At 42.2% G+C, this 25438-nt stretch overlaps 1 protein-coding gene across 4 annotated transcripts in view; it reads right to left on the bottom strand.

The window, feature by feature from the left end:
• The window catches only part of LRRC8D (leucine rich repeat containing 8 VRAC subunit D), a 117901-nt gene extending 97382 nt beyond the window's left edge, over window positions 1–20519 (bottom strand). For 2 of the 4 annotated variants that reach the window (XM_025393133.1, XM_025393129.1), the window contains exon 1: window positions 20242–20519. The gene's annotated coding sequence lies outside the window, so the exon portion shown is untranslated. Of the gene's footprint in view, window positions 1–7719; window positions 7805–19346; window positions 19612–20241 lie in introns of those variants that run through there. The other 2 variants (XM_025393130.1, XM_025393132.1) reach the window with 2 other exon arrangements.
• Window positions 20520–25438: the final 4919 nt, after the last annotated feature.

Raw genomic sequence — 25438 nt, 5'->3', positions numbered from 1 at the left:
CACAATCACCTGTCAGTAGCATGCTGCTATGAGCTCCCGATGCAGGCCAAGAAACAGAACACAAATGAAAAGGTGATTAAGAGTCTTGTGCGCTCAAAAAAAAAAAGGGGGGGGGGGTTTTGACAATACTGAGGCCTCTAAGACGATGAACTATACCTCGCCCACCCTTTTCTCTCCACCTCACAGGCTTGAATTGTAGTGCACTCAGATGACCATGGCCTTCAAGTACAAAGGCAGGGGCTGGGAAGAAGACTGCAAGGACCAGTGAGATGCATTCCTGTCCATTAGGCACTCACAGTCTAATGAGGGCTTCTTACTAAAAGACTTCTCGAGGGATCTTAGCATCCTTTTAGGGTCTAGCTCTGTCCACCTTTTTCCTTCTCTCAGTCCTTTGCTTACCGTGGTCCTGGCAACTCTTCATCTCTTTTCACAAACTTAATACTTCTTCCCAAAGAGCTACCACATATTTCCCACAAAGAACTCAGTGTGGTGATTGGGGGGGTGAAGCAGGACATTTAGCTAGAAACTTCTCTCATTTAAAAAACCCTGTCAATTATTACCATGTTTTTAAGGACACAATTATGTTTTGAAATAACTTTGGGTATCCCTCCTTCATTTCTGTTACTCATTATCTAAGAGCCCAAAGGAAAACCTCTGAAGAAAAATATTTAAATTCTTAAGAAAAGGCAAAGGAAAACTTAAACCTGCAGAGCCTTTGTTTTTTATATTTGGGACTCATGAGATTAGACTAACTTCTTAAAATCTCTCTTAGTTAGGAAAAATTCAAAGTCATTAATCTAAAAACAGTCAACAGCAGACTATTCCTATTTTGTCCAAGTACTGTACTGAGTGATAATTTAATGATATATAGGCAAGTTTGTATGGTTTAATAGGTAACAAAATACAGAAGAGCATATGGTGGGAGACTAACAATATTATTCACCTATGTTGCTATGTCCACGCCCAAATGTGTAATACTCTCCCCTCCAGAGCAGTGGCCAGCTGTGGGGGAAGGGCAGCCACATTTCTCTTTCTTAGGCTCCCTATAAACCCAAACCCTTCTCCTTATCAAAAATATTTATTAACATTCACTCTGTAGGGCTCCCAAAGTTTACAGTTTGGAGAATACACCACAGCCCCTGACATTTCCTAATCCTAACTACCATGAGGCCTGAACACCACCTCGTACTTTCCCTGGGTCAGCTATTCGCCCGCTCCTTCTGTGTTTCATGGAGAAGCGTTTCTTTCTCATAGCCACTGTTATGCTTTTGTGTGTGTGTGCACGTGTGTATATATAAATTAAAATCACAACCTCATAAAAAGAAAAACTGCACTCTCAGGTAGGCACAAATGATGCCACAAAAGATTTTGGAAAAATGTGGAAGGTTCACTTTGAAAATCTCCACTCCCTAAGTACCAGAATCCCCAGATGAAGAGAACAACACTGTGAAAGCCATTTTAGAAGCTCCAAATTCAGTTTCAAGAAATAGCTTTTCTGAGGACTAATGGGTGTAGAGGAGAAGATTATAAACTCATCCCTAAAAAACAATGCTGCTTATCTTTCTTCATCTTTAAAAAGAAAGATCTTAGTTTGGTGGTTAAAAATGTTTGCCACAAGCAGTTCTCTGTGTGAACATCAGAATTCTTGGTGATTATTACACATGGATTTTGCAAACAAGAAAATAAAAAGTGACAAGCTGTCTGGTGACTGAAGAGATGACCTGTTTGCACTGTCAGTCTTCACAGCAGTGTCCCTACCTTGTCTTCACCTCCTGGGTAGCACATGCAACAGGATTTTCTGGGAAGGAGGTCTCTGGCACTCACATTCACCTCCTGGCCTCTGCAAAACCTGAACTGTGGCTTTCAAGGAAGCCTTTCTCAGAGCCAACTGGCTGGCCTGATTGGCATTTACCCATAGAGGGTTATTAGCCATCTTTAAGGAACCAGAGTAAGTGTCATTTCACATGACAAAATGCAGCAAGGGGTTGCAAATCATCTTAAAAAAAATATGGCTGTAAGATAGTTTCCTGGCTTTGAGCCAGCAATAAGGAAAGCACTACTTAAAGCACCCCACAGCATGACTTAGAAGATCCAGTCACAAGGCAGAAACATAGGGCCAGGGTGGCTACAGGCCTGAGCTGGTATCTCTCTAAGCTCAGTGCTCCAATTTCCTCAGCTTCCAAACACACGCAATGACCCCACACACCTTGCACAAAATTACTAACATTACATAGGACAAACCCTCACAGGCCCTGCCTCAATGAATTCTCAGAACTGCCTTTGCAGGGAGGTGTTATCATTAATGTTTTACAGAAGCAGCAGCGGGGCTCACAAACGCTAAGCGATATTCTCAAAGCCTTAAGTAATGGAGCAAAAATTCACCTGGGTCTGTTCTTCCCTCTTTTAATTGAATAGAAATGAGTGGGCGCATTTTGGCTGTGGATATATTATTCTGCACTACATATCTTTTGCTCAGGAAAAAATCCCACCTTAAAAACATAACTTGTAATGTTCTCTCTCAAGTGCATCATACACCGTCATCACCTCGCCAGATTTTGGTACAGTGTAAAGGATAAACATGTATTCTGCAATAGGCCAACTGACATTAAGCCATAGGAATATAAGTAGATATAAATTAAGTAAAATATGCACTTGAGCTGCAGCTGGATATTATTCTATAAAATAGTAAGACAGATCCACTGATCAAACTGTGATAAACAAAATCTTAATACATTTTTCCAAGCTTCCTCTCTCATTCTTCAATTAGTAAGCAAAAAATGCATGTAAAGTAGGACATGTTGGTTGATGTACTGGTATTTACTAAGCATAATACTGTGAAAGAAGGGTAAGATACCCCAAAATTCTGACTAAATGCAAATACCTGTATAAAAGACTGTTCAAAATGTTCCCAGCACAGACTGCCAGGAATGAATGGCCTTGGGTTATTTAATGACTGTTGATTTTGATGTGTATTATGTAGACGAAATACTGTCCTATAATTCATTCTTCTTTGGAAAGCATGTTTTGTCTGTTAATCTTCTGTGGTAGTAGTATCTGTTTCCTTATTTGAAACATTGTTTTAATTCTCTTTGGGCAATGTTATTTATCTTATTTTCATTTTTGAGACAGAGTCTCACTCTGTTGCCCGGGCTGGAGTGCAGTGGCACAGTCTCAGCTCACTGCAGCCTTGTTCTCCAGGGCTCAACCAATCCTCCCACCTTAGCCTCCCCAGCAGCTGGGACTACAGGGGCTCGCCATATCCAGCTAATTTTTCTTTTTTTCTTTCTTTCTCTCTCTCTTTTTCTTTTTTTTTTTTTAAGGGACAGGGTTTCACCATGTTGCCCAGGCTGGTGTCAAACTCCTGGACTCAAACGATCCACCCCCCTCGGTCTCCCAAAGTGCCGGGATTACAGGTGTGAGCCACCATGCCTGGTCTGGGCAATCTTGTTTTTTAAATAACATATTAAAAAGCCCAACAATGTAAAAGGGTTGGATCCTAGAAAGTCAAATAAATATAATGTTCATTATTAAGAAGTGCTCTTAAAAATGACTTTCAGAGTTCATAAGGAGTAAGTCACAGACATCATATCTTGAATACAATTCTCCATTATACATTATAGTGGAGTCTACACGAAGAAAAACAATTCCTGAATAATTTAAGGTTACAAAATTAGATACTTTAAATTTCATCTCCTTTCCTTTGCCTGTAATGGAATAGCCAAGGCAAATAGCATGAAAGAGAAACGGAGTACCTGAAAACTCCAGAAACTTTATTATGAACTTTTAATAGCTTGTTCATCAATTTTTTAACTAACCCTAGTTTAATAAATGCCAAGCACTTTACATGTATTAACTCAATTATTCCTGACAACAACTCTGTGAGGTAGGAGTTATGTTACCTCCATATTATAGATGAGAAAACAGACATGGAGATGTTAAGTAATTTGCCCAAAGTCACACTGCTAGTAAATACTAAACCTTCAGTAGCCTGGCTGACCAGAGTCTACTTTTAACCAACACATTTCCTTACCCATAAGACCCAATTGGATTGAGTTTGCTTTCCCTAGTGTGAAAGTTCATGAGGTACAGTGCCATAAATACAGCAGAAGAAAAGAAGTGGGGAGGAGTGGGGTGAGGGGCTCAGAGACTTTCCAGTTTGTAGCAAGAATGTAACCACTGGTCATAGGGGCACTAGGCTGAAAGCTTTAGGAAGTCAGGGATGCAGAGCCTGGGCCACATTGCTGAATAAATAAATATTAAGAAGAAAGGAAAGATATTTGCAGAATGAAAAAGCCAGGAGGAAGGGCTGCTTCCTCACCTTGACCAGAATCCTGGATTTCAAGGCTCCAGGATTGCCTGGCTACAGCACAACTGAACTGGCAACTGAAAGGAATGCAGTGAACCCATGTACTTTGATCTTGGTAAAGCAGTTGATACAGTGTCCTGTGAAATCAGGATCCTAAATCAACTAAAACTTATGTTGTTCCAAGAACCACACAAGTTAAGCAGGCTAGAAAGAAAAACACTGTCTACATCTACCAGTATGATGAAGAAAAAAGCCACAAGGAGTGGAATTCAATCCGTATTCAAAAGTAACTTAGAAATTACTCACGCTGTTTTAATCAAATTTGCACATAACATTAATTTGGGAGGTGTGAAGAGGGCAAATGAGGGCGAGCCAATTGACTTAGTTAAATTAGCAGAGAGGTAAAGAAAAACATAAGTTCAGTTTCATTTTTGTGTCCCCTTTAATTTGCAGGGAGTGGCTATGGATGTCCAATGGGTAGTAACCACCTCTAGACCTAAAATGCCAAGACTGAACTAAGTAAGCAATAGCAAATAGATACATGTTTAAAATGTTAAGACTTCGGGTCTGAACGTCACAGAGCATGGTCCTATTATTCCATACACTATCAGTAAAGTTCCATGGGAAATAATATTCCTTTCAACAAGACTTCGCTAGGAAAACCCAAAGAAAAGCAGGGGCTCAAAGGCTGAGTTTAGGAGGTCAGATGAAAAAGTCAGTGGCGTATGTATAATCTGGCCCCACTACAAATATGCCGCACAGGCAGAAGGTCATGAGAATGGTTTGCAAACACATGGCAGGACAAAGAACAGCACAGAAGGGAGAGAGAAGCAAGCTAAAACTTGAACTAACATTATTTTTTTAAGCATAAATTATAATTTCTAATTTCTTTAATGTTGAGAAATAGCTTATCCCTTGGTGGAACTATCTGTCCTCGCAGCAAAACTGTATTTTAAATGTTAGCAGTTGATTTAGAACTAACAAATGAGAGTAAGAGAGATCTGAAACATTTGAAAAAAACAAAATGACCTATATTCAGGCTGGGCCCTAGGAAATGTAAAAGTGAACATCATTGCATGAAGCTCCTGAGACTGAAGAACTGAGCACTATTAGCTCTGTAGCCAACATGCAGGAAGAGGTTCTTGCCCAGATATGGGTTCTAAGTATATCCTAGCAGGCTTGTTTATGGGAGGAAAGCGTATGTTTCTAGAAAATAAAAGGCTCTGAAAGGAAAGAGGGTCACTGAATAATTAAAACTTTCTAATATGTCACCCTTACTACTCTCAATCATAATTTGTACAGTTATTTTTTAAGGTGAAGCCCTCAATATGTGAGCAATGCAGGCAAGGAATACCTTTGGGTATCTGCAGAATTAATGACAATAGTAACAGCAACAGCAGCTAACACCTGAGTGTTAACTATGTGCCAGGAACTGTTCTAAGCATTTTATATAAACTATCCTTACAACTAACCCTAGGAGGAAAATATTGCTATATCGTCATTTTATAGAAAGTTAAATAACTTTCCCATGTTCCCATGGCTGGAAAGGCAGAGTAAAAACCTAGGCAGTAGACTCCAGAGCTCATGCTCTTCAAGAAATTGTCATTGAAGACAGGTAAAGCCCACAATAAAATCCCATATATTTCTCTGTCTTCTAAAAGAAACAGCAACAAAAACAGAGAAATCTGGCACAGAGGCATAAGGATTAGAGTCATCCCACATTGTAGATTTGAATAGGAAATATATGTGAAAAACTTCAGTCAAATGACAATGCTCTGAGAGATTACTGATTAATACTTGCACAGGACAAAAAGCAAACCATAGAACCTACACAGACAGATCTTCCACAAAGTTTGATGACTGGCCCCCTCCCATGGTTTAAAAAATCATCCATACAATGACAAACTCAAAATTCGCTTCAGCTCAGACCTTTCTCTAGAATGCCCCAATGCCCTCTAGAACCCTTCCCTCACCAGGCTGCCCTCAGAACCACCTGCAGGGCCTTCAAAACACACTTTCCCAGGCCCCTCCCCAGATGTGAACCATTGAAATCACAGAGGTGGAGGGGTGCTCCTGGAATCTGCACATTTAGGAAACTCCCAAGTGATCCTTAGATGCAGCCTAGTTGGCGAAAGCCCGCTGTAGACACTCTACTTCTTCCTCCCTGCTACCATCAGAATTGCTGAAGGCAGAGATCAAGGCAAAATTGTTTCCCTTCTCAAGAACCTTCAATGGAATAACCTTTATTCAAAAGCAACCAACTGAAGTCTAAATTCCTCAGCAGGACACTCTAGGCCCCTCTGTAATCTGTCCCAAACTACGTATCCAGCTGCTTTCCTCCTCCATCCCTCAGTCCATCCCAGCAGCATTCCCCAAACATATTCTGTACTTCTACATCTCCATGCTTTGCTGCTCCAATGTTCCCTCAGTTCTCCCATCAATTCTCTACCTGTCACCATCTTTGTCATCCTTCAAGGCCCTACTTGTGAGACCACCCTGATCTTTCAGTCTCTCCTGAGCAAATGTCCAAAAAATTTAGCTCTCACAAGAATTACAACATATACTGTAAACTGTGCTGAATTATACTAAACTGTTTACATGCAGGTCTTCTCTTCAAAGCAGGGGCATATCTTACTTATCTTTCATACTGTGGACGAGAAAGAGACCTAGGTCAAAGTTTAGCTCTCCCTGCTAGTTACTAGCACTGTAATCTTGAGTGGGTTATTTAAACACACTGAGCCTCAGTTTTGTAATCTTTGAAATGGAACACCAATGACACCAACCTTCATGGCTGACATAAAACATGAAAAGTGGCACACTGTGGACCACCTGAAATGCACTAACATGATAGCTGTTGTTAATATTTAGTGTTAACTTTTGTTTCCCATCCCACTAGAGTGCATTGCAGACAACGTAAATGCTCAAAAAGCATTTGCTTTTACTCAGTAAAAGCATTTGCTTTCAAAGTAATGATAAATGTTAAGTGATTTCTTAGTCCTTTCTCCTGACCCAATTTTGTTCTGTTATAAAGAAAATTTCATAATATTTCTATTCCTATTCTATTTGTACTCTCTTTTCTTTCCTTCAAAAATTAATGTTCAAAATTCTAATGAACAAGCCCTGTCAGTGTCCCTCCTACTCTAGCTTGGCTGTTTGCTTTGAACTACAGTAACTGCCTGCAGCCACAGTGTCGCTGCCCAGAGAATTGCCTATTTCACCCTTACAACAAATAGCACTTTGTAGGCAAACTGGAAGAGAGCCCAAAGTAGGAGGGGGGAAAACCAAGGAAAAGGAATTTGGGCCAAAAACTGAGTTGACACCCACACTATCATTCACACTAGAATACAGGTAAGGAGAGAACAGGAAAGAAAAGGGGTTCAGATCAACAACACAAACCTTCCCCAACCACCTACCTCACCACCCACCCATGGAAAATGCATTCCAAGACTCACAAAGGACTTGCTGGTCAGCTCACTGCAAGACACACATGGCTATTGTTGTGAATAAAATCCTGTCATATATAATAGCTTCTTATCCTCACCAAACAATCCTATTGGATTGTCCCCTCCCCCATTTACAGGAGATGAAACCCAAGGTCACATAAGTCCACAGAAGAGAGTGCTGGGACTAGAACTCAAGTCTTTTATGCTCCAAATCCTAGGTCCTTCCCACTGCCTCTATATAGGTTGGAAAAAGCAATTTTTAAAAAGTGCTCTCAGAAGCTCACTAAATCCACCAGTTGTAAAGGTAAAGGTAAAACAAGATGGGTTTTGTGCTGTTAAAAACAATTCTGGTGCCAAGGATGCGGGTTGTCACAGCAACAAGGCTCCAACTAGAGTCTTTGTAATGATCAGTCCAGCATTTTAGTATGGTGTTCCAGGAAGATCCTTTAGTCAGGTTTCTGTTCCTAGATGGAAACTGTCTCCATGATTTCATTTGTTCATTTGGTTTGGGGAGGCGGGATCAGGGAAGGAATATATTTTTCTTTCTTTTCTCAACCAAACTCTGACACTGACTTTAAGACTGAGGTAATGTGGAAGGCAAAAGAAGTTTCTAAAGCAAATTTGTGTTCGTCATTGTTGTGAGGGAGTTCAAGGGGCAACGAAGCAGTCCTAAAAAGCACAGATCCTGAAGCCATGGCAGCTTGGGTTCACATTACAGTTCTGCCACTTCCTGTGATGACCCTGGTGATTGGGAGTAGTAGCCAGACTAGAGAACCCAGCCTTGGTTTCCTCTGCTACAAAACGGGGCTGTTGTCAGAAGCAAATGAGCTAATATATGTAAAGTGCTGCAAACAGTGCCTGGCACATGGTGAAGTGTTTCCTAGTCTTATTTCCAGATTAGTCACTAGGACTGGATTCTTTTTTAAGTGTATTTTATAAGAAGGTTAAAGAAGACTTCTCGTACAACTTGTTAATGCATAATGCCCCAAACAAGCACAAAGATTATTTACAAGTTTCACTTCCTGATAGGATCTTCCAGGATTTCCATCTGTAGAGTCGAGTCCCTAGAAGGCCGACCAGTGGAATTTGAAGAATTTTTCTTTTTCCCAACAACACTGCAAGAAAACCTAAACCCATTCTCTCAATATTACAAATGGTTTCCATAAGGGGGAAAAAATCCATAAAGATCCTTACTGCATTAAAGTAACAAATAGAAGGGGACATTTTAAAATGCATTTATTCTAAAAAGCAACCAAACTATCAGAAATTTAAAGTTATACCAGTCTCAAAAGACATAGCTCAGATCATACAGGGATGACAGTCCTAGGACTGGAATAAAACCTGCAGATGGATCAAAAGATGTCCCCCCACCGCCAACCACTAGAAAATGCTGAAATTCCAGGAACAAAGTACTATACACTTGGGATGATTAAGAGCAAAATGCTTTTAAAAATCCTCTCAGACTAGGATTCTGCTAGTAGCAGAAATCTATTCAAATATTACTCTCTTCTCTTTCAAAGAGGCTGTATGTACAACAAATTACACAAACGATGTTGGATTTTCCCCAGAAAAGCAAATAAAACTAAAGACAGGAGCACTATTGGGGTCACAGTAAAGGTCTGAGGTCCTGTCCTGCACCAGGATACCCAGAGGGTAGAGAGGGGCTAAAACCCAGTGGACAATGTCCTCCCAGCAGTGTGCCCTGACAGGGCAGACGCAGCCCCGCTGACACCGCTTCACACAAAGGGACCCTGGAGGCTGGCCCTTCAAAAACAAAACAAGCTGGTGTTCCAAACCATCTTTTTCCTAGGGACTGCTGTGCATACCCCCTCGACGTCGTAGTTGGGGTGGGGGGAAAAAGTGATGCTTTGTACTCTAACATAGCCATCTTTCCACGATGCAAACATTTTCCAGCTTTCTTGGTTTACTTTTTGCTATCAGCTGTTCTCTGGACCCCTCTTCTTTATCTCACTCCCTAGTCTTCTTTCTGACATAAACTCTTTCCCTTCCTTTTCATTCCAATTCCCCTTTTGGAGAAGCCACAGTATACATTAACATGATACACTAGGAATTGCAAAATAATAGCACTCTTTGCACCTTGCCAACATAGATTCTGCACTATTTCTAAATATTGACATTTTTTCTTTCTTTCTCTTTCTTCCCCATTTACCCCAAATCAATTTTAAGATATGAACAAATCTTCCCGTATCTCCTGGGGTAGATGATCTCTTTACTCAACTCCAAGTGGCTCTTACCCTTCCTTCTCTCTCTATGTATGTCCCACCTGTCCTCTCCCCCTTTATATGCATAATCTACCTATTTCTCCCTAAACCTATTCCTCCTTAGGCCAGCCAAACTGTTCAAATGCAACCACTCCAGATGTAATACGCCACATTTAAAGGTCAGAAATTTTTATTAAAAGTACGGGGCTTGGGGTTTGCTTTGCTCTGCTTTGTGTTTGGGGTTGGGGGAGAGAAGGATGAAATCAAGTTTCGTTTTATGTCCATTTAAATTAATGTTTAAAAGTGTATTGTGGGCCAGGTGTGGTGACTCATGCCTGTAATCCCAGCACTTTGGGAGGCTGAGGCAGGCAGATCATACAAGGTCAGGAGTTCAAGACCAGCCTGGCCAACACGGCGAAACACTCTCTCTCTCCTAAAAATACAAAAATTAGCTGGGTGTGGTGGTGCACACCTGTAATCTCAGCTACTCAGGAGGCTGAGGTAGGAGAATCACTTGAACCCGGGAGGCAGAGGTTGTAGTGAGCCAAGATCACAGCACTGCACTCCAGCCTGGGCTACAGAGTGAGACTCCATCTCAAAAAACAAAACAAAACAAAACAAAAAACCTGTATTGTGCTTTTTATTCAAACCCTATGCTTCCATTTATATGGCCACGAAAGGGCTATCTCTAAGGGCCTGAAGAGGCTGTTTCCAGCTCACAAAGCTATTTTGTTTGGTTTACAGGAAGTTCTAAAATGTTGAATTAGCCAACCTTTAAAATCAGATTTCACACAATAATCCAGATTTCTGGCTTACAGTGAAAAATCAGAAAATCTGGCAACACCAGCCCACATTCCCACGCGGCAACAATGCACTTCTGATGGGCCTCCCACTCCTGATGACCCTACCTAGAGGGCGAGCGCCTGCTGCCACAAATCATCTCTGAGGCACACTATTTGCTCAAGACCCCCAGGCTACTGCTAGTATCCAACTCTGATTAGCACAGAAATTACAGATCTAACTTCTGCTTGGTACAGAACTTAGCAGGTATAAATAAGTTATAAGGAAAATAATTTAGAACAGGTGAAAGATAAACTATTTTGGAATAGAGAAATATCTTAAGAGAGCTAAGTTGAAGAACAAGTGCATCTCTCCTCTCTCTCTCTGAGTGTGTGTGTTCGTAGGAAGGGGGTGTTTTGTGCAAGATGTATAAAACTGCAGCCCACTTCCCACTTTGTGCTTTATTACTGGCTAAATGTTAAGATAAATAATACAATTGTTAAAGTAAAACTTGAACAGAAAACATTCACTCCAGTAAAGAGATTATACTTGAGTATAATGAAGCATAATTTTATTGTATTTAAAAAATAAAGGTACGAATGAAACAGCCTATGAATATGATGTAGATATATGGATATTTATTTATTCATTCATTTACTTTGAGGATATAGTTTTTTTATTGAATATATTTATGGCATTTATTCAGCAAACATTTGTTATAGCAGTTTTTTCAGCTAAGACATAACACCTTAGCAAATATTAGGTATATCTTTACATGATATGTTTATGCACAGTAGTTATTGTGGGTGAGATTTAACTAGGAAGAGGGTGCTTAAGATGTACTTTACAAGTGGCATTCTATCATCAATATGGGTGACAAAAGAGAACAGGGCTAGACAAAACACCAGAACAATTAAGTGATTTAAAGTTACCCTCTCAATTCCGGGATAAAATTTCATTCAAGTAGTTTTATCAATAGGCTGATACTTCTAAGACCAACTTGGGATGACAAGAGCATTGGCCTGGAAGCCTCAATGCTGGGATGCCACTACAGCTCTACTCTTCAAACATGCAGCACGAACCAGAGGAGTTATCTGGTACCTTTACACCTCAAAACCTGATTCTCTTTTTCTTGTAACAGAAATATTACTAGGTATCATAGGTGTTATAAAATAAATACAAAGAAATGTGCAGAAATGAGAAAGGGAACAGTAGATAAGAGAATAGGTATATATTGAGGCCGGGCACAGTGGCTCACGCCTGTAATCCCAGCACTTTGGAAGGCCGAGGTGGATGGATCATGAGGTCAGCAGATCGAGACCATCCTGCCTAACGGTGAAACCCCGTCTCTACTAAAAATACAAAAAAAAAAAAAAAACAATTAGCTGGGTGTGGTGGCAGGCGCCTATAGTCCCAGTTACTTGGGAGGTTGAGGCAGGAGAATGGCGTGAACCCGGGAGGCAGAGCTTGCAGTGAGCTGAGATTGTGCCACTGCACTCCAGCCTGGGCAACAGAGTGAGACTCCATCTCAAAAAAAAAAAGAGAGAATAGGTATATATTACAAAATATTTAGAGGTCTGGTTTAAAATATAAAAGTCTGGTATAAAATGAGTCTGGTTTCAAATTCCACCTCCGCCACTTCTGTGTGACGTTGTTGTAAATTACATAAGGTCTCCAGCCTTATGACCTCATTTGTACAGTGGGAATAAGTCCACCTTTCACTCAGAATTCTTTTGAGGATATATGAGAATGCATGTAAATTCCAGGGCATAGGTTTGGACAACCAGTAAGTGCCTAATAAATAGCTGTTATTATTAATAACTTTAGGTGTTCTATACATTGTCCAAGTACTTCTTAACCAGATAAGTTAAATACGAAAACAAAAAAGTAGCCATATCTGAGAATACACTGATTTTAAAAGCCTGTTCAGCAGAGTGCCACTGCAAGCATCCGGGGGACCATTTTTCCAAGAATTTTAATTTTCTAATATTTCTTAAAATTCGGTTGTAAGCAATCAGTGAAGAGAATTTTGACTGATGGCATTTTATACCCGGTCTGAAGAGTTCTGTCCTGTCTCTATGGCGCGAGAGATTTTGAGACACACCTTTCTGGCGGCCAATGACCATCAGAGAAAAAGGTGTCCTCTTGTACATCCTTTCTTCTCCTTGTTCTGTAGAACTCGTTGCAGTGCTGGCTATCTGTTGATGCTAATATGTAGCAATGGGATTTATGCGTTGCTGGGGAAGTGAAGCTTTCTCTGGCACTATTCCTAACTATTACCAGCAAGCATAACAGGAAAGAAAAAATTGTTTAAAAAAAATGCTTGTAATGGAACCTAACACCATATTTATGAGTGTTCCCCAATAGCAGGTGTCAAGGGGTAGATACAGACCTCTTGAAAACCTCAGAGGAGTAGTAGTTCCCAGACTTTTGATTTCACGGGCCAGTAAAATGTCAAAAGAAAGACGATCATAAAATTGCCAGCTTAAAACTGGACTTAGAAATGACACCAAAAAGCCATCACCAGCCTTTCATAACATGAAAAAACAAGCCAACCCTCCAGTAGGAAGGACAACCCAAGATTAAACAAAACAAAAGCAAAACAAAACAAAAAAATAGACTCTTGTAATTGAATAAACTTAGCACTAAAGTTGAAACAGAAAAGCTTGTTGCATTGTCTTTACTCTTCTCACTTTTTCATGGGCTGGTGAAACTGTCATCAAGGACCCACTCTGGAAACGACTGCTCAAGGATGAACTGGGAGTTGGTCCCATTGCCCATCCAGCCCGGGCTGCACTATCTCATAGAGGAACCAAGGGCCATGGTGGACTATGTGCTGTTTGGGTCACTACATCTTCCAAGAAGACTGACATATCCTTAAAGCTTCTCTTTTGTCGTAATAACCAATGATGGGCTCGCTGGCCACAAATGTTTCAAACCCATTTGAAGGTGTCTTCAGTCAGCACCCAGCCTTCGTGCACAACTACTAAGACGGTGGTTCTGAGCCAAGCTGCACGTGAGAATTACTTGGAGGCAGGGTGGGCTCTTTTCAAAACTAACTCCATATCCACAGATTCTGATTCAATAGGCATGGGGAAGGGTCTGAATATAAGTATTTAAAAAAATATTCCCCAGACTGATTCTGATGCCAGCCAGGGTTGAGAAAAACCATATTTCTTGGCATTCATCCTGAATTTATATCTTGTAAAGCTTTAAGGTATAACTCTTCATTCATTCCTCTGGGTGACAAATACTAATAGAGGGTCTGCCATGTGCAAGGCACTAGAAAATCAGTAGAGAACAAGAGAGATAAATCCCTACCCTCACCACACTGACAGAGTGCTGGAGCATGAAGACAAGGAGGCAACTAAAATAGCACACTCGGACTTATTAGAATAAAGTGAACTACCAAGGCTGCCTATGGCCCTATCCTTGTGGCTTCACAGACCTCCATGCCATCTCCTCTCAGACGACTCTTTCCAGATGCTAGAAATCCTGATATTTCTATCAGAGAAACAGATGAGCAAGGACCCTGTCCTCATGAAGCTTACATTCTAGCAGCAATGTCCAAATATTCCAGGTATCATTACAATGGTCATTCCAGCTCGAGTGTCTTTCTGAAGGTTAGGTGCCCATGACTTCGGGGGAAAAAGCACACTGTGAAAACTCAATTAAGACTGTATTTTCCATTTTGGTTTTTTTTTTTCCAAAATCTTTTTTTTTATTTTTTGAGACAGAGTCTCACTCTGTCGCCCAGGCTGGAGTGCAATGGCACGATCTCAGCTCACTGAAAACTCCGCCGACCAAGTTCAAGTGATTCTCCTGCCTCAACCTCCAGAGTAGCTGGGATTACAGGCACCACCACCACATCTGGTTAATTTTTTAATTTTTAGTAGAGACGGGTTTTCACCACGTTGGCCAGGCTGGTCACAAATTCCTGACCTTAGGTGATCTGCCCACCTCAGCCTCCCAAACTGCTGGGATTACAGGAGTGAGCCACCATGCCCAACTCCAAAATCTTTTTGATGAAGCCTAGCATTTCATGGTTTTTGTTTTTCTGCAACAGCAAGTCAGGACAACAACATGAAGGTATTTTCAAAGCCCTTCCCTGAGTTTATCCAACAAAACACCATCCTATGAAAATTCTATAATTTCCCCTTAATACCCAACCACCTATTAGCCAACAAGAAACTCACCTGCAAATCTTCTGATGACTAATACATCCTAGTGTGGTTTCCCTGGAGCAAATCCCCAGTGGTTAGACATTTCATAATCCAGAAAAGCTGCCATCTGCAAACTTAGAAACTCCACTGTGTGCTCCTTCTTTTAGATCAATTATATAAATAAGACCCAAGGGACCCCACTGTTTACACACCTCTAAGCAGAGAAGAAATCCTGATCCTTAGCCTTTATTGTTGGTCTTTAAGGCAGACAGATTCTAATGCCTACTCTGTCACTACATGTGTAAACTTAAGCTAATCACATCACCTCCCTGTGCCTGGATATGCTCAACTATAAAATTTAAGGGTTAATCCCTTCCAGCTGTAATAGTCTTTCTATTCAAAATGACACAACTGCATCCTTAATTCTAAGACTTCAACTTCGACACAGCCTTCGAAAATATAAAAGGACAGCAATACTTTTCCCCTCAAAAAACCTCAAATATTCAGAAGGCATCCCTTCTTTTCATTGGATTATCCTTCATCTCCAGAGGAGATAAAGAGGTTTCCCATATGGACTGGTAGAGAAGGGAAACCAAGTAGACTGCACCATCTGGACAGCCAACACACTAACAGAGGATTGGGGCACAATGGACGTTCATCACAAAGAGGTCACACACATTGGCCATGAGATTTGAATTCTTCCTCCAGCTCTCCTTCAACACTGTGAGATAGCTACCACCCAAATCAAGTAATTTATTAAATCTAGTTCATTGGATAGAGCTAGAGTATTTGGAGAACTTGGCACTAAGTTACCTGGGATTTCTTACCTGCCAGCTTCAGAAGACATCTGGGAATGGTAATTTCCTAATGTCTTTGCAGTGAAGACTGTAAAATCAAGTATGAACTTACATCAACGACAAGTTAAAGCCAAGCTCTGAGAAAAAGGTTTGTTTCTAAACCTCAATCCTCTCTCCTTCCCTAAATGTAAGTCTGTCACTAAATATTTGAGGCATATTAGCAAAAAAGAAAACAAAGCTTAGCCTGAGTGGGAACCAAGTCCATAGTTGATTTTTGCCAGTTATCCTACCTTCTCACAATTTTCAAAAGCAACTCGAACCCCGCAAGCTTCAGATTTGCACAAAACGTTAGAAACTCTCTTCCAGATACATAAACAGAACTACAAAGACCCAGAGGAAGGAATTCAGATTTCAGAAGCTTGCAACTGACTCAAACAATTTCAAAATGGTACCACAGGTGCAAACATTTCAAGAGCTGAATGCCATGTGGCCTGGCATTTAGATTTCTCAAAAGCCCCCAAAATAAGGGCTAATTAGCCCTAGAACTCACCTCCATCACTCAGTGATCCCAGCTCTCACACAGGACCAACAGTGCCCCCAAACTACTAAGTTTTACATAGTACTGACTGACTACCATTTTCAACAAAGTCATCCTCCATTCCTCTCTCATATAATTAGAAGACATAAATTCAAAAATGTCAAAGGCTAGAAGATTGGATCAAAATAAATAGGGTAACATTGAGAAGGAACAACAACAAAAACTTCTCCAAAAAATATCTGCTGAAGAAATACAGGATGCAACAGCTCACAGAGCAAATATCTGGGGGTTTTGACTATCCAAAACATGATTCTCTAATAAAGAAGTTGGTGCTCAGCACTGCCTAAGAAAACCAAAGGCAGTTGTAAGCTTAAGGTGCAGTAAGTAGACATTTATGTCTAGGTCTCAGCAGACAGCCGTCTTACTGTACTCTCTGTTGGCCAGATCACATCTCAATTACATATTCAATTCCAGATTCTCCATGTGAGATGCTGATAAACTGAGAAGACATTGAGAAACCACATCCCAATAAAAGACTGTGAAAAGAATTGGGACTAGTTTGCATTAGGAAAATCAACTGGGGGTAAGAGAACATCATATTCTCTTGGTGCATTCAAAGAGAGTAGGCAGCTCGAAAAGAATAAAATCATTGGAAAAAAAAAATTCAAGGAGACAGCCTTCAGCTCAAGTAATAATACAACAAACAGTCCAAAGGTGTAATAACCTGTCTTCAGGAGAAGTAGTTCACAGTTCCTGGGGTTATTTAAACAAAGGTTACCTAGAAAGGGTAAGAATTTATTAAAATCAATAAATTGGATAGGGCCCCTCTAAAATGCCAATTCTGATTCTATGATTCCCAACTTACTCCACTATCATACTGTGTTCATCTGCTATGATCTCCCTCCAAACTGCCCCTTTCTTTCAATAATGATTTGCCCAGACCCTAATCACATCAGACCTGATCACAGAAGTCTCCCACATCAGCTTCCTAAGCTCAATGTTATTATTCCTCCCATGTCAAGAACCACCTCCCTTTAAGACCTATTCTGAGGTCTAAGGGCAGGCACTATCGCCATTTTGGACAGGATCATTCTTTGTTTAGGAGGAAGGGGGTTGATGTCCTGTGCACAGTAGGATGCTTATGTAGCATCCCTGTCCTCTAGCCACTAGGTAACAGCAGCACCTGCCGCCTAGCTATGATAACCATAAATGTCTCCAACATTCCTCAAGGTCTGCTGAGAAGCAAAACTGCCTACTTCTGAGAGCCACTGGTCTTGAGGCAAATGATTAACACCACTGACTTGTGGTTAAGTTTTTCACTAACTAGGTTCCCTCTACCCTCCTTTATTAGTCATATATTCTGTTCCCCCTCCCTGACCACTGTCAAAAGTCAATTCAGATTTCCACTCCTCCCTCAACATACTTCATACACTTTCATCTGGTTCCACACACCCTGGATTCTTAGACAACTATAACTATCTGCTTCTGCTGGCATCCTCATGTGTGCCTGTCTTATCTGCTCTCTGTGATTACTACGAGAGTCCTCTCCTGCCTTGTTAAGATCCCACAGCACCCACTCCAGTTCTCTGCTTCCTGCTGGCACTCAACAAATATTAACTGGTGTTTCTTACAATGTCAAACACCAGCTCCAATTAAAAATAACTGAAATCCCTTACAAGCTACCACTTCAACAACATAATAATCATGATTACAAAGTTGGGACAAACTTTTGACTTTAATAGCTATTTTGTCGGCAGTATTGAGAAAGGAATCAAGTCTAATTTCCAAACTATAGCTACCAAAACAATTTAACTATTTGGACATGACAAACACATCAGAATTTTCTAAAATTATGTTTTAAAAACTCTGCATAATATAAACATTAAGGGAAAAGGGGGCCTAGTTTCTTTTTTCTTTTTTTTCCATTAAACTTTAGCGATTTTGAGGAAAAAAGGGGCCAAGTTTTTATCATGTTTTTTAAATGCTGGAAAACACAGCAGGGAGAAAACGATATGAATATGGCTCAATACTTTAACTGTTGCATCATATGCTACTCCACATGGTAATGGAAGCCTGGGTCATCTAAGGACAGTTTCCTCTCCAACCTTCTAATCTGTTAGGTTTTAATCAACACGCACACATACACCCTAAATAAAAACGAGACAAATCTAATACAAAGTGTTCAAATATGTAAATAAACTGTGCCAATTCAAGATTTTGGAATTTTTCCCTGGCTCCATAGATTACCTAATCATTTTATGGGGGGCTCCATAAGTAACCTACAGAGATCAAACACTCCAAATCAACTTTCGTGACCCCTGTTTTAACCACCTAATTTTCATCTCAGATTCTTCCCCATCTTGCACTTGGATCTTAACAGGGATTTAGTTGGTGTCAAGACAGGTGAAGCAAGAACCCCAACTCTGATCTAGCTGACAGTAGGAGTTTGGTCACTATTTTTGGACTGTAAAAATAAATGCTGCCTGCACACCCCATTTATGGGATATGGTGCAGGGTTCTTCCGACAGGTAAGAAGCAGAGGTCCCAGATGCTTTGGCGAGGAAGGTGTGAATCACTCTCACTCTTGGCACTGGGAGGGGCCCCTTGGTTGTTTATAAGGTAGACAGCCCTCACCATTACTGCAAACAGGAATTCCCTGCCTGTCCAGACTCTTCCAAAGTCCAGTACAAACCACGTAATAGGTGCTCAATAAACGCTGCCTGAACGGAGTTTTACTACCAAAGCTGCCAAGGAAAGTTTCCAGAAGTCAGCTCTTTAGTCCTATCTCTCTTCCAAAATATGTCCTCAAAGTTTTCTTTGTCCAACAAAAAATATTTTTCAAGATCCAAGAGCAAGAAATCTGCGAGGCAACGAGGAGCCAAATATAAGCCCAAGCGGCTCCAGCTGGGCCCCACATTCCGCTAGGACTCCCCCGTACCTATTCCCCATCTCTCCGACTACATCCTGAGTGCGCCCTCCCTCTCACCTCGGCTGTTTCTTTCCCACAACCCTACCTCTACACTTTCGGCCACACTCACCCCAACTGCGTGCTCCTGGGACCTCAGAGCCCACGTCTCCCTCTCCAGCAAGGACCTACCTCTCTTCCCCTCGACCTGCAGCAGTTCTTCTTCGCTGCAGCTGGCTTTTTAAGAAATCAAAAAATCTCATTTATCTGCAAAGGATACTCCCTAGTAAAGGGGGACGGAAAGGAGAAGGCCCCTATAAACCCTCTAGTAACCGGAGGTGCTGGTCTTCCTGGCAACCACCCCCAATTCTCCTCCTTTCCAAGCTCCTGAACAGGATTTGAGCAGAAGTCCCGCTCCCAAGAGCCCACGCCTCCAAACAAGCTAGAAGCGGATTATACCGGTACCCAACCCGGAGATGGCCCGCGGCCGGCTGGGTGCACCTGCGGGCCCCCAGCTCCCTCCCACAGGCGCCGGGGGCGGGGCGCCGGCCTTCACCTCCCTGCCCCCGCCCGCTGGGCTCCCAGCGCAGCCCACCCGGCACAGGAAGGAAGCGAAGGAGAGGCGATTCTGGAGAAGTTAAAGGGCTCACCTTATGGACACCGGGGCAGCAAGGCCAGACACCAAACACCCACCTCCGGGAGGAACCAGCGGAGCCGAAACCACCTCTCCCCGCCTTTCGGACTGGGCGGAGGGAGGCAAGAGAAGGGAGAGCGCGCGAGGGGTCCAGGAGCCAGGCAACCGCACTCCCCTCCCGCAGGGCTAGCAGCCCGGGGCCGAAGCGGCCGACGCTCAGACTGCAGAAAGCGGAACAATCTCCCAGGCCCCAGGAGCAGCAAACGGGAGCCCACTCCGCTCGCCACCACCTCCTCGCGACCCCCGGACGTCCCCGAATGAGTTCCCGGCCGCAACCTCAGCTCGGGCCGCGGCGCCTGCGCCAGGGTTGCGCGCTTCGGCTCGGCGCGGCTCCACCTGCGCGTCGCCTTCCCTCGCAGCCCCCGGCCCCTCCCGGGAGAGGTGCGCACCAACCTTGGGGGGCAGCTCGGCCGCCGAGCCACGGCTTATGCTGAGGCCGGAGGTGGCGGCATCACCCGCGGCGGGCGGCGGCTGCACCGGGACGCGCCGGGGCGGCGAAGGCGCGCTGCGCCCTGTACCCTGCTCCCGCGACCCCGCCCGCGGTTGCCACCTCGAAGCGCGGCGGAGGAGCCGGGGCACCACGGGCGGCGGCAGCGGCAGCGGCAGCAGCGGCGACGGGAGCAGCAGCACATGACTCTGTAACGAGGGGAATTAGACAAAGCGTAACATGGACTCCGGGCCAGTGCAGGCGCTGCAGCTCTGGGACCAACCGCAGCCGGCGAGCGCCGCGACTGGCCCGGCCGCAGCCAATGGGGCGGGCCCGGGCCTCCATGTGATTGCGAGCACTTTCTCCGGTCGCCCTGCAGCGCCTGACCGGACCGGGTCTGTGTGGCGAGGGAGGTGGCCCGGGGTTGGAGACTGGCGGCGAGAGACTGCTAGATGCTGAGCAGGTGCTTGGGAGGGGAAGAACGGCAGCCTACATCACCATCGCCGTAATGCTTTGTCAAGCGCCCACCTGGGCAGGGTTCGGTGCCGGGCAGGCGCCGCTGCCAATCAGCTGCGAGGCAAGCTCAGGAACCTTCACCCGTCCTGGGCGAAGGAGTCGGTCCCGTCGACTAAAACTCTGCTATTAAGACTTGGCGCTGGGGTTGGGGGGATTGAATTACACTACAAAGTCACTTAAGCGCCTTCCAACTCTAAGGAGAAAGTATTTTTCTGAGCTTTGGGGCACACACAACTACTTGGCATGGGTAGTTTCTCAGCTTCATGTGTTCCGTCTGCTATTGAAGCTGTATTGGAAAGTCGGCTCTCGTTTTTATCTGAGTCCGCCCCTTTCATCCTATTCTTTTCGTCAAAAATATCTTACATCTGAAAAAGGCAGATGAAAGATTGTTCTATGCTAAGAGAGTTTTGCAGCCCGATAGTGTCACCCTTTTTTGTTGTTGTTGTTGTAGGATCAAGGTTCATTTGCAGTCTTTTTTGTGGGTGAGCGGAGGCAGGGGCCAAGAAATAAATTAAGGCGAGATATTTGGAATTATTTGGTTGTAACAAAATATGTGGTTCAACCCAGTGCTTTGGTACCTTCTTTTATGTGAATCCATGTGTTTCTGTAAACCATGGGAAGTCTAATCTGTCTTCTACCAATGTCTCTCTATGTCAGCAAATGTTCAATCAACGTTTACCCAGCATCTAAATATTCTTAATAAGCATGCTGCACAAATGTTACAGGTACTCAGGAAGGTGTCGGTTCAGAGATAGTGAGACATTAAAGAGAATGATTGTCTAGGGTTTCAGAAGAGGATTCAGAGAGGTGATAGAATTGACCCTTGGATGGTGAGCACTTGGCCATCAGGCATTGGACATGAAGAGCAGCCCAAACAGGAACATGAACAGAGAGGTCCAGAATACACTCAAGGGACCGTCCGAGACTCGTTACAAGATGACACCGGATTCTGAGCCCTCGGCCCTTTTGCTCTCACTTTCCTTCCCCATCCCTCCTTGCCAGCAGCCACTCCTGTTCCACACACTGCCAAGAAGGAGGTGTGCGGGCAGGGAGTGTGTGTAAGTGATCTAATCAGTGTCAGGTTTGCTGATCTAAGAGATGAGAGGTCTTTTAAAACGTAACAACTAGTGGTGTGATATTTTGATTGAAAACAGCCCACTATTATAATGAATTTGGAATGTGTTGCTGTTTGTAAAAAATAAAAATAAAAATAAAAAAATTGTCGGCCTGGCGCGGTGGTTCACACCTGTAATCCCGGTACTTTGGGAGGCTGAGGCGGGAGGATCACGAGGTCAGGAGTTCGAGACCAGCCTGACCAACATGGTGAAAACCCATGTCTACTAAAAATACAAAAATTAGCTGGGCGTGGTGGCACGCGCCTGTGATCCCAGCTACTCAGGAGGCTGAGGCAGGAGAATTGATTGAAACCGGGAGGTGGAGGTTGCAGTGAGCTGACATGGTGCCACTGCACTCCAGTCTGAGCAACAGAGTGAGACTCCGTCTCAAAACAAACAAACAAACAAACAAAAACCCAGTCTTCTGTACTTTTTTCTTTTGATCTTCCCTGGGTTTTAAATTGTGATTCTAGATTTGAAAAACATGATTTCAAGATTGGTATAAATTGAGAAAAGAAAAAAGTGATATTCAGAAAACAGTCAAATGTGGAGAAATAGACATTCTCACACACTTGTAAAAGTAAGAGGAAATTGGACAATCCCTTTGGAGGACATTTGGAAATTTTTGATAAATAGGTGTGTTCCCTTTGAACAGGTAATTGCATGTGTAAGGGTTTGCACTTTAAGCATGTATATGCAAAAGTTATATCAGAAATATTTACACATGTACAAAAATATGTATATACGTGTCTTACTGCAGCATTGTTTGTAATAGTGGAAACATGTAATGGTGTAAAAATCAAATAATAAAGTCCCAGTAGGAAACTGTTTAAGCAATTTTTGCTAGATCTGTAGAAGGAAACCATAAGCAGCCATGAACAAAAATAAGCTAGATCTATTTGTACCTACATGGAAGAATGTCCAAAATCTGTAAGCGAAAAAAAAAAAAAAAAAAGGCTGCAGAACAATATGAATAGTATGATTCCATTTTTTGTATTTTTTTGCATTAAGATATACATGTTATTAAATGTATGCTTCAGAAGAAATCTGGAAGCATATATAACAGGATGTTAATGGTGATTATCTCTGGGTGTGGGATTACTGGGCCTTTCATTAAGTTCTGTATGGTTGAATTGTTTTTATATTGAGCACATATTACTTTGATAATCAGAAACGTAATTTTAAAAATTTAAAGGATTGTTTTAGAGTATATTCAGGCTATTATAACAAAATACCATAAGCTGGGTGGCTTATAAGCAACAGAAATTGGCTGGGCGTGGTGGTTTATGTCTGTCATCCCAGCACTTTGGAAGACCCAGGCTGGAGGATCACCTGAGGTCAGGAGTTTGAGACCTGCCTGGCCAACATGGTGAAACCCTGTCTCTACTAAAAATAAAAAAATTAGCTATGAGTGGTGTCAGGCACCTGTAATCCCAGCTACTCTGGAGGCTGAGGCAGGAGAATCACTTGAACCCAGGAGGTGGAGGTTGCAATGAGCCAAGATCATGCCACTGCACTCCAGCCTGGGTGACAGAGTGAGGCTCTGTCTCAAAAAAAAAAAATTAAAAATAAAAAATAAAAAATTCTTACAGTCTGGGAGCTAGTAAGTTCAAGGCAACAGCAGATTCCACATCTGTGTGTGTGTGTGTGTGTGTGTGCGCGCGCGCGCCTTCTTTCTGGTTCATAGAGGGTGACTTCTTGCTGTATCTTCATATAGTGGAAGAAGGAGTGAAGGTCTCTCTCAGGCCTCCTTTTTAAGGCCACTAATCCCATTCATGAAGGCTCTGCCATCATGACCTAATGCCTCCCAAAGGAACCACCTCCTAATACCATCAATTTAGGGGTTAGGATTTCAACATATAAAATGGAGGGGCGGGGGGACACAATATTCAGACTATAGCATGGATAAAATTAGTAAGAAGTCTACCAGTGATAAGTAATGAAAAATAACTGATCATCTACAATGTAAAAACAAAAAAAGTCAGCCCATCAGCTTCTCCTTTTCCACAAAAAATAGAACAGAGGCAGCAAAGGACAACTGATTTGACGTTGGGTTCAGAATGAAGAAATATGATTTAAAAGGAATCTGAGTCTACTCTAGACATATCTACAGAGAAACACACGGCTTCTAGGAAGTTCTGTTCAACAAAAACTTATAGAGCACTTACCATCCTTTGCTACTTGTGATAGTTAAGAATTGGCAACTGTTTCAGCACTTGGTAAATCTATATCACAATAGTAACAACTAATACTTACATAGGTCCTCTTCCAAATACTTTACACATACCTGTAGTCTTCACAGCAACCGCATGAGATACTATCCTCATCTAATAGATGGGAAACAGAAGGCTTTAAGGAGGCTCTGTGACTAGCTCAATACCACATAGACTTTAACTGACAGCTAGATTTTTAAGTCAGGTGGCCTGGCTCTAGAGGTCCAAGCACTTAATCACAGTTCTGTCTAAAAGGACCATGTAAGATAAAGGGCATTATTTGTGCATCTCCTCTTACCAAGTATGATGATTCTAACTTGATTTGTTCTTACCTAAACTATAGCATGCTCCAAGACAATCCATAATACTTCTGAATGAGGGAATGAATATTGACTTTCCTACAAAGGAAGAGTCTGAGCTCCTTGGAGGAGTGATTTTGCATTCTTCAATTTTATCACCTAGTAGAGTGCCTAACATATGGTAGGCAATATGGGTTTCAATAATCTGTAAACATGTTTTTGAAAAATTGTGCAGCAATCAAACTTTGTAAATTGATCTCAGATGCACTGAGGTGGCTTATGAGTAATGTCATGATGAATTCCTTGTAAAATGAAAAATAGCCCTGGGGGGAAGGGGCTAAATAGGGATATACCTTCATAGTCATATACAAATAAATGTACAGTACATTTGCTTGAAAGTGGTATTAATGCTGAAGAGTTTCAAATTAGTTGAGCCTCTCTCTCACCTCTCTCGGTTTCCTCATCTCTGAAGTGGGAATACCAATACATACTTCAGTTTATTATGAGGGAAATAATTAAATGACATAATACATGGAAAGGGCTTAGCCAAGTGCTGAATAGGCATTGCTCAGTAAATGTTACCTAAGTGCAACCACATATTATAAGTGTGACCAAATTTCTTAATCTAGTGTGACTCTTAAGAATGTAATATAATATGCAATATGCAATATCTAGAGCACCTTCTTATTGTTAAAAGACAGGAACTCAATACATATTATGCTTTAAAATTACATGGTAGGCGTTCAGTCTAAGTAAATGGTAAAACAAATGTTTTCTCATTTTCTTTCCTCCCCTGTGCTACCTACTATTTTAATCTTTTCTATTATTTATATGGGTTAGACCCATTTCAATATTTCTTTATATGAGTTAAACCCATTTCACTTCTCAGACTTATTTAAATTCTTATGGGTTGTTTTTTGTTTGTTTGTTTGTTTTCTGAGACAGGTTCTTGCCCTGTCACCCAGCCTGGAATGCACTGGTGGCGTCACCACTCTCTGTAGCCCAGACCTCCTGGGCTCA

Source organism: Theropithecus gelada, chromosome 1 (assembly GCF_003255815.1).
Source record: "Theropithecus gelada isolate Dixy chromosome 1, Tgel_1.0, whole genome shotgun sequence".
Classification (NCBI taxonomy): Eukaryota; Metazoa; Chordata; class Mammalia; order Primates; family Cercopithecidae; genus Theropithecus; species Theropithecus gelada.
Note: the sequence above shows the minus strand (reverse complement) of the source record. Positions and strands in the feature narration are given on the sequence as shown.